At 40.1% G+C, this 9,254-nt stretch overlaps 1 non-coding gene across 1 annotated transcript; it reads left to right on the top strand.

Moving 5' to 3' along the window:
* The first annotated feature begins 7,785 nt into the window (after nucleotides 1-7,785).
* Nucleotides 7,786-7,889, top strand: LOC130937802 (small nucleolar RNA R71). The gene has a single exon (XR_009069001.1). It is a non-coding gene; the product is annotated as a small nucleolar RNA R71 (small nucleolar RNA).
* Nucleotides 7,890-9,254: the final 1,365 nt, after the last annotated feature.

Here is a 9,254-nt window from a genome sequence, read left to right as displayed (position 1 = left end):
ACCTCGCTTGGGTGGAGGTCTTTTCAGCCACCTTGTACAATTCTTGAGGTATCACCTCATGTACTTCCACCTCATTCCCAAGCATAATGCAACGAATCATTATTGCTCGATTAATGGTAACCTCAGATCAGTTGCTTGTGGGGATGATGGAGCATTGGATAAACTCCAACCATCCTCTGGCCACAGGCTTGAGGTCAAGCCTACCCAATTGGTAGGGCTTGCCTTGTGCATCCCTCCTCCACTGTGCTCCTTTCACACAGATGTCCACAAGGACTTGATCCAGTCTTTAATAGGACTTGATCAACTTTCCTTCTTCAAGAGTGTGGATCTCCTAGCATCTGTGGCAATTGTAGCACCACTGTCACACTTTTCAGGCTAAAATCCAAAAGTTGGCGAAGAATTCTTGCACCATTAGTGTTCCGACCTTTGAAACAGGATTGGTCAGAATTTCCTAATCCCTTCTCCAGATTTCTTGTTGGATCTCTAGATACTCCTCTTTTTTGAGCTTGAAGGGGACCTCGGGAATCCCCTTTTTGGGCCTTACCACAGCATAGAAGTGATCGTCGTGCACTTTGGTGAGGAATCTCCATGTTTTCCAAGGTTCAGAAATAGAAGCAGGGGTTTTTCCTTTCCTCTTTCTTAAGGATTCGCTAGCCTTTAGTGCCATACTTAGGAATAGAGGGGCAAAATCAGAGCTTTTCCAATACCAAACTTAAGATGTTTGCTCGTCCTTGAGCAAATAATAACAAAAGAGAGGTGGAGTAGTAGAAGAAAAAAGAAAATATAGAGAGGAAGGAGGAGAAGGCTTCGGCCAAGTGGGGTTTGAAGAGGGAAAAAGAAGAGTGTGTACGGTATGTGTATGAAGGGTTGTATGAGGGGGAATTTATAGGGTTGGTGGGGTTTTGGGTTCGGCTATGTGGGGAAAAGATGGGTGGGAAAGGTTTGAATTTTAAATGGGTGGGGTTGGTGGGAAATTGAATGATGGGATTTATGATGGGTTTTGGGAGGAGGGAGAGGTGATTGTGTATAGGAAAGAGGTAAAGTAGGGTGGGGTAGGTGGGGTTTGTCTGGGACCCTGAGAAGGCTTCAAGGGCTGGGCGTGCCATTTGGTATCGAAGGCGTGGCACGCCAACCCAAGCATCTCGCTATGGCGTACCACTTGAAGGCCGAGGCGCGGCACGCCAACTACTGGAACAAGACAAGATCATGGGCGTGGCACGCCAACTTTTAGGCGTGGCACGCTGGTACAAGTTTCCAGAGAGGACAAAGGGGGCCAATTACATGGTGCGTACCACTTGGTATCGAAGGCGTGGCACGCCACTCACTATTCTTCACTTAGACGTGCCACTTGAGCGACCAGGCGTGGCACGTCAATGTCATTTAGAGGGCAAAGAAGTATTGGGGTGTACCACTTGAGTTCGTGGCGTGGCACGCCAAACAGAGGAACCACTCACTCACAATGGGGCGTGGCATGCCAGAACCTGGGCATGCCATGTTAGTGCAACTTTCCAGAGGAGCTTAGCCTAGCACACAGCAAGGGCATGGCACACCAGATCCTAGGCGTGCCACGCTAGTTCAAGTTTCCAGAGGCAAAGGAAAGCGGAAAAAGCAAAGGGCGTGCCACTTGAGCTCGAAGGCGTGGCACGCCAACACAAAAATTCCACTATGGCGTGCCACTTGAGTTCGAAGGCGTGGCACGCCAAGGTTGACAAAGGGACGAGCGTGCCACTTGAAGGATTGAGCGTGGCACGCCAAGCTAGTTTGAAGGGCACGTGACACGTCGGTAAAGCGCCAGCCACACGCCAGCTAAGAAGTCACGCTTATTGAGTGTTTTCTTTTTCCTTCAAAATATAATTTTCCCTTTTCACTTTTGTAATTATTTTATTTTACTAAGAGTAGTATAAATACCCCCAAAGAGTACTGAAGAAGGGGTTAAGCAGTTAGTTTTAGATCCACTTTTACATTCCACTTTTGAGTACCTTTCAAGCTATGAGTAGCTAACTTCCCTCTCATTGAGAGAGGGAACTCTGTTGTACTTGATGGATTGATAATAGTGAAATTCTTTTTCTTTTCATCTTCTCTTTGATTTTCTAGAAGGAATTTTATTCTTAATGCTTAGTATTCAATTATCTTGGGAAAGAGATTGAATGCAATTGGGTTTCCTGGGAACCTTGGGAAAGGAAACATGAAACCATGCTTGAAATCCCTTCTCACACTTGAGTAGATTATGGGTTTTGATGATGGGATACGTGACATATAATCCTCCCTCTACCTGGACTTATGAGGGTGTGTGGTATAATCAGGGACCAAGCATATCTCTCTTCATGAGCAATTAGACCAAGGAATTGGCTATTGATCAAGATCTAAGAGATTGAGTCACCAAGGGATTGGGGCTCAATCAATCATGATTGCCAAGAGGTCAATGAGTTGCATGATTGAAGAGGATATAAGCTAGATTTGATCCAAAGAGACAATATCTCCCAATTTCAATGAATTTCCCCATTCTTATCTATCCATTTCTTTACAGTCTAATTTTACATTCAGCAATTCCCCACTCTCATTTACATTCAATTCATTTATGATTCAGCATTTTACATTCTACAATTTCCTTTTCTGCACTTTATAGATTTTCTTTATATTCTAGTCATTTACATGTATGTCATTTACAATTCTGCACTTCACAATCTTATTGATCTGCTTGACTAATTCATCAATCAATTAAAAATGCTTGAATTTGCCAATCTCTGTGGATACGATCCCACTCCACTGTGGGTTATTACTTGGCAATAATTTTGGTGCGCTTGCCAAAAGAACTGATTCGCTAATTTTTGAATGGGTGTGAATTAGAAACTCATCAAGTTTTATGGCGCCGTTGCTGGGGATTGGCTTAAATTTGACAGTGATTAAATTGATTGGAGAGCTAGATTAAGCAGTTTAATTTCCTGGTTATTTTAATTTATTTTATTTAGCATTTTTTATTTTATTTTGAGCACTATTTCCTTCTTCTTTGATTATCTTATTTAGTGTCCATATTTCCACTCTTCTAACTGTTTGATCAATTGCACCACTCACAATAACAACTACTCTAACAATAGTAATTTCTTCATCCATTTTTTTCTTTCTTGTTTTTTGCCTTGATTGGTTGTATGACAGGTAGGAGAAGCGGGGCTTCAACTTCCTTTGATTCTGAACCTGAGAGGACCTTCCTTAGATTATGGAGGGAAGCAAGAGGGAAGAGAGTCGTTGGTGCTGAGGAAGAGGAAGAGTATTTTGAAATAAAGATGGAGGAGAATATGGAGAATCACCATTAGGAAGAAGTTTATAATCATGCTAGAGGAGGCCCAGTCAATCATGATGGGCAAGAAAGGAGAGTCTTAGGCTCCTACATCAACCCAAACCCAGGAAACTGTGGCAGCAGCATCCTAAAGCCAACAATTCATGCCAATAATTTCGAGCTGAAGCCTCAGCTCATCACACTTGTTCAGAATAATTGCTCATATAGAGGAAATACCCAGGAAGACCCTAATCAACATCTCAGCACGTTCTTGAGGATATGTGATACTGTAAAGTCCAACGGGGTACACCCTGACATCTATAAACTGCTCTTGTTCCCTTTCTCACTCAGAGATAAGGCAGCAAAGTGGTTGGAATCATTTCCCAAGGATAGCCTAACTACATGGGAGGAGGTCGTGAACAGATTCATTGCAAGATTTTACCCTCCACAAAGAATCAACAGGCTGAGAGCTGAGGTGCAAACTTTCAGACAACAAGATGGAGAAACACTCTATGAGGCCTGGGAGAGATTCAAAGGTCTGACAAGAAGATGCCCACCAGAAATGTTCAATGAATGGGTACAACTACATATCTTTTATGAGGGACTATCCTATGAAGTAAAGAAGGCAGTGGATCACTCTTCAGGAGGCTCACTCAACAAAAAGAAAACCATTGAAGAGGCCATAGATGTCATTGAGACTGTAGCTGAAAATGAGTATTTCTATGCCTCATAAAGGACTCAGAAGAAGGGAATGCTAGAACTCAATTCTGTAGATGCTTTGTTAGCTCAGAACAAGGCAATTGCAGCACAAATAGAAGCCTTAACCAAGAGGATGGAGGCCAACCAAGCCTCAGTCATTCAAGACCAAACTCCTCAACAAGAAGAGAATGTGCACAATTATGTGCACAATTCATCCAGAACACCATATGACCCACACTCAAAGACATACAACCAAGGTTGGAAGAACCACCCAAACTTTGGGTGGGGAAATCAACAAAACCACAACAAGCCTTATTCATCAAATCAGCATCCCAACCACAACCCCAACCATCAAACAGGGAACCATAGACCCTACTATAACTCACAAAACACATCATACCATAATAACCAACCCATACACAACAACCTCAATCAAGATGCACCATCCTCAACTATTCAACCATGCGAAATCAAGAGCAACTTTGAGAGGATGGAAGCTGCAATAGCACAACTGTTGATGAGCGGATAATTTATACGCTTTTTGGCATTGTTTTTATGTAGTTTTTAGTAGGATCTAGTTACTTTTAGGGATGTTTTCATTAGTTTTTATGCTAAATTCACATTTCTAGACTTTACTATGAGTTTGTGTATTTTTCTGTGATTTCAGGTATTTTCTGGCTGAAATTGAGGGACCTGAGCAAAACTCCGTTAAGAAGGCTGACAAAGGACTGCTGATGTTGTTGGATTCTAACCTCTCTGTACTCGAAATAGATTTTCTGGAGCTACAGAACTCCAAATGGCGCGCTCTCAACGGCGTTGGAAAGTAGATATCCAGAGCTTTCCTGCAATATATAATAGTCTATACTTTATTTGAGATTAGACGACGCAAACTGGCGCTCAACGAAACAAGTCACGAACCAGAGTTGAACGCCAAAAACACGTTACAACTTGGCGTTCAACTCCAAGTGAAGCCTCTACACGTGTAAAGTTCAAGCTCAGCCCAAGCACACACCAAGTGGGCCCCGGAAGTGGATTTCTGCATCAATTACTTATTTCTGTAAACCCTAGTAGCTAGTCTAGTATAAATAGGACATTTTACTATTGTATTCAATGTCTTTGGACTGTCTGATCTCTGACCATTCGGTCTTTTAAACACAATTGAGGGCTGGCCATTCGGCCATGCCTGGACCATCACTTATGTATTTTTGGTGCACAAAATTGTGATCATCAACAATAGCGCCAAAAACTTGGTAGCGCTCTCAAACGTGAATCATACTTAGTCACAACTCCGCACAACTAACCAGCAAGTGCACTGGGTCGTCCAAGTAATACCTTACGTGAGTAAAGGTCGATCCCACGTATATTGTTGGTATGAAGCAAGCTTTGGTCATCTTGTAAATCTCAGTTAGGCAGATAATAAATGTCCTGGAGTTTTCGAACAGTAAATAAAGCATAAAATAAAGATAGAAATACTTATGTAAATCAGTGGTGAGAATTTCAGATAAGTGTATGGAGATGAATTGTCCCTGTTAGATCTCTGCTTTCCTACTGCCTACATTCAATCCTTCTTACTCCTTTCCATGGAAAGCTGTATGTAGGGCATCACTGTTGTCAATGGCTACATCCCATCCTCTCAGTGAAAATGGTCCAAATGCTTTGTCACAGCACGGCTAATCATCTGTCTGTTTTCGATCATGTCGGAATAGAGTCCCTTGATTTTTTTGCGTTTGTCATCACGCCCAACAATCGCGAGTTTAAAGCTCGTCACAGTCATTCAATCCCGGAATCCTACTCGGAATACCACAGACAAGGTTAGACTTTCCGGATTCCCATGAATGCCGCCATCAATTCTAGCTTCTACCACGAAGATTTTGATTAAGGAATCCAAGAGATATGCGCCCAGTCTAAAGTAAAACGAAAGTGGTTGTCAGTCACGCGTTCATAGGTGAGAATGATGATGAGTGTCACGGATCATCACATTCATCATGTTGAAGTGCAACGAATATCTTAGAATAAGAACGAGCGGAATTGAATAGAAAATAGTAGTAATTGCATTGAAACTTGAGGTACAGCAGAGCTCCACACCCTTAATCTATGTGTAGAAACTCCACCGTTGAAAATACATAAGTGATGAAGGTTCAGGCATGGCCGAGAGGCCAGCCCCCAAACGTGGTCAAAAGATAAAAAATACAATCAAAGACAAATCTAAAGACGACTAATACACTAGTAAAAAGTTCTATTTATACTAAACTAGCTACTAGGGTTTACAGAAGTAAGTAATTGATGCATAAATCCACTTCCGGGGCCCACTTGGTGTGTGCTTGGCCTGGGCTTGATTTTTACACAAGCTGAGGCTTATCTTGGAGTTGAACGCCAAGTTGTAACGTGTTTTTGGCGTTCAACTCTGGTTCGTGACGTGTTTCTGGCGTTTGACTCCAGAATGCAGCATGGAACTGGCATTGAGCGCCAGTTTACGTCATCTAATCACGAATAATGTATGAACTATTATATATTGCTAGAAAGCTCTGGATGTCTAATTTTCAACGCCGTTGAGAGTGGCAGGCTGTACCTCAATGATCCCCAACTTCTCCATTACAAAGAGTGGCATAAGATTTATGCCTGACCCTAGGTCACAGAGAGCTTTCTCAAAGGTCATGGTGCCTATGGTATAGGGTATTACGAATTTACCAAGATCTTGTCTCTTTTGAGGTAAAGTTTGCTGAACCCAGGTATCTAGTTCACTAATGAGCAAGGGAGGTTCACCTTCCCAAGTCTCATTACCAAATAACTTGGCATTCAGTTTCATGATAGCTCCTAGATATTGAGCAACTTGCTCTCCAGTTACATCTTCATCCTCTTCAGAGGAAGAATAGTCTTCAGAGCTCATGAATGGCAGAAGGAGGTTTAATGGAATCTCTATGGCCTCTATATGAGCCTCAGATTCCCTTGGGTCCTCAATAGGGAACTCCTTCTTGCTTGAGAGACGTCCCATGAGGTATTCCTCATTGGGATTCACATCCTCTCCTTCCTCTCTAGGTTCGGCCATATTGATTATATCAATGGCCTTGCACTCTTTTTTTCGATTCTCTTCAGTATTGCTTGGGAGAGTACTAGGAGGAGTTTCAGTGATTTTCTTACTCAGCGGGCCCACTTGTGCCTCTAGATTTCTGATGGAGGACCTTGTTTCACTCATGAAACTTAAAGTAGCCTTAGATAGATCAGAGACTAAATTTGCTAAGTTAGAGGTACTTTGTTCATAATTCTCTGTCTGTTGCTGAAAAAATGATGGATAAGGCTTAATATTGCTGAGCCTATTTCTTTCACCATTATTAAAGCTTTGTTGAGGCTTTTGTTGATCCTTCCATGAGAAATTTGGATGATTTCTCCATGATGAATTATAGGTGTTTCCATATGTTTCACCCATATAATTTACCTCTGCTATTGCAGGGTTCTCAGGATCATAAGCTTCTTCTTCAGAAGATGCCTCTTTAGTACTGTTGGATGCATTTTGCCATCCATTTAGACTTTGAGAAATCATGTTGACTTGATGTGTCAATATTTTGTTCTGAGCCAATATGGCATTCAGAGCATCAATTTCAAGAACTCTCTTCCTTTGAGGCGTCCCATTATTCACGGAATTCCTCTTAAAAGTGTACATGAACTAGTTATTTGCAACCATGTCAATAAGTTCTTAAGCTTCTGCAGGCATTTTCTTTAGGTGAATGGATCCACCTGCAGAATGGTCCAATGACATCTTAGAGAACTCAGATAGACCATAATAGAATATATCTATCATGGTGCATTCAGAAAATATGTTAGAAGGACATCTTTTGGTCATCTGCTTGTATCTTTCCCAAGCTTCATAGAGGGATTCCCCATCTTTTTGTTTGAAGGTTTGAACATCCACTCTAAGCTTGCTTAGCTTTTGAGGAGGAAAGAACTTAGCCAAGAAGGCCGTGACCAGCTTATCCCAGGAGTCCAGGCTATCTTTAGGTTGAGACTCCAACCATGCTCTAGCTTTGTCTCTTACAGCAAAAGGGAAAAGCATGAGCCTGTAGACTTCAGGATTTACTCCATTAGTCTTAACAGTCTCACAGATCTGCAAGAACTCAGTTAAGAACTGGTAAGGATCTTCTGATGGAAGTCCATGAAACTTGCAGTTCTGTTGCATTAGAGCAACTTGAGGTTTCAGCTCAAAATTGTTTGCTCCTATGGTAGGAATTGAGATGCTTCTTCCATCAAACTTGGAAGTAGGTGTAGTATAATCACCAAGCATCCTTCTTGCATTATTGTTGTTGGGTTTGGCTGCCATCTCCTTTTCTTGTTCAAAAATTTCAGCAAGGTTGTCTCTGGATTGTTGTAATTTAGCTTCTCTTAGTTTCCTCTTTAGAGTCCTTTCAGGTTCTGGATCAGCTTCAACAAGAATGCCTTTTTCCTTGTTCCTGCTCATATGAAAGAGAAGAGAACATAAAAAAAAGAGGAATCCTCTATGTCACGGTAAAGAGGTTCCTTATTATTAGTAGAAGAAGAAGGGAATAAAGAAAGGAGAATCCAAACACAAGGGTAAGGATAGGGGCAGTGATTTGAGATGAAGAGAGGTGAAGAGAGGTGTTAGTGAATGAATAAATAAATAGGAAAAGATGAGAAAGGGAGAAATTTTCGAAATTAAAATTTGAAAAGGAGTTAAATGATTTTCGAAAATAAAGATAAGAAATGAAATTAAAATTAAAATTTAAAATAATTAATTAAATAAAAAGAATTTTTGAAAAAGAGGAAAGTATTTTCAAAAATTAGAGAGAGAAAAGTTGTTAGGTGGTTTTGAAAAAAGATAAGAAACAAACAAAAAGTTAAATAGTTAGTTGAAAAAGATTTGAAAATCAAATTTGAAAAGATAAGAAGATAAGAAGATAAGAAGTTAGAAAAGATATTTTAAAATCAAATTTTTGAAAAAAGATAAATTTTAAAAAAAGGATATGATATAAAAAGATAAGATAAAAAGATATGATTAAAAATATATGGTTAGAAAAGATTTAATTTTTAAAATTAAAATTGATTACTTGACTAACAAGAAACTACAAGATATGATTCTAGAATTCAAAGATTGAACCTTTCTTAACAAGAAAGTAACAAACTTCAAATTTTTGAATCAATCACATTAATTGTTAGTAAATTTTCGAAAATTTTGAAATAAAATTAAGAAAAAGATTTTTGAAAAATTCAAATAAAAAATTCGAAAATAAATAAAAAACGAAAAAGAATTGATTTTTGAAAAAGATTTTGA

This window comes from Arachis stenosperma, chromosome 6, assembly GCF_014773155.1.
Source record: "Arachis stenosperma cultivar V10309 chromosome 6, arast.V10309.gnm1.PFL2, whole genome shotgun sequence".
NCBI lineage: Eukaryota > Viridiplantae > Streptophyta > Magnoliopsida > Fabales > Fabaceae > Arachis > Arachis stenosperma.
This window is presented reverse-complemented; position numbering and strand designations above follow the sequence as displayed.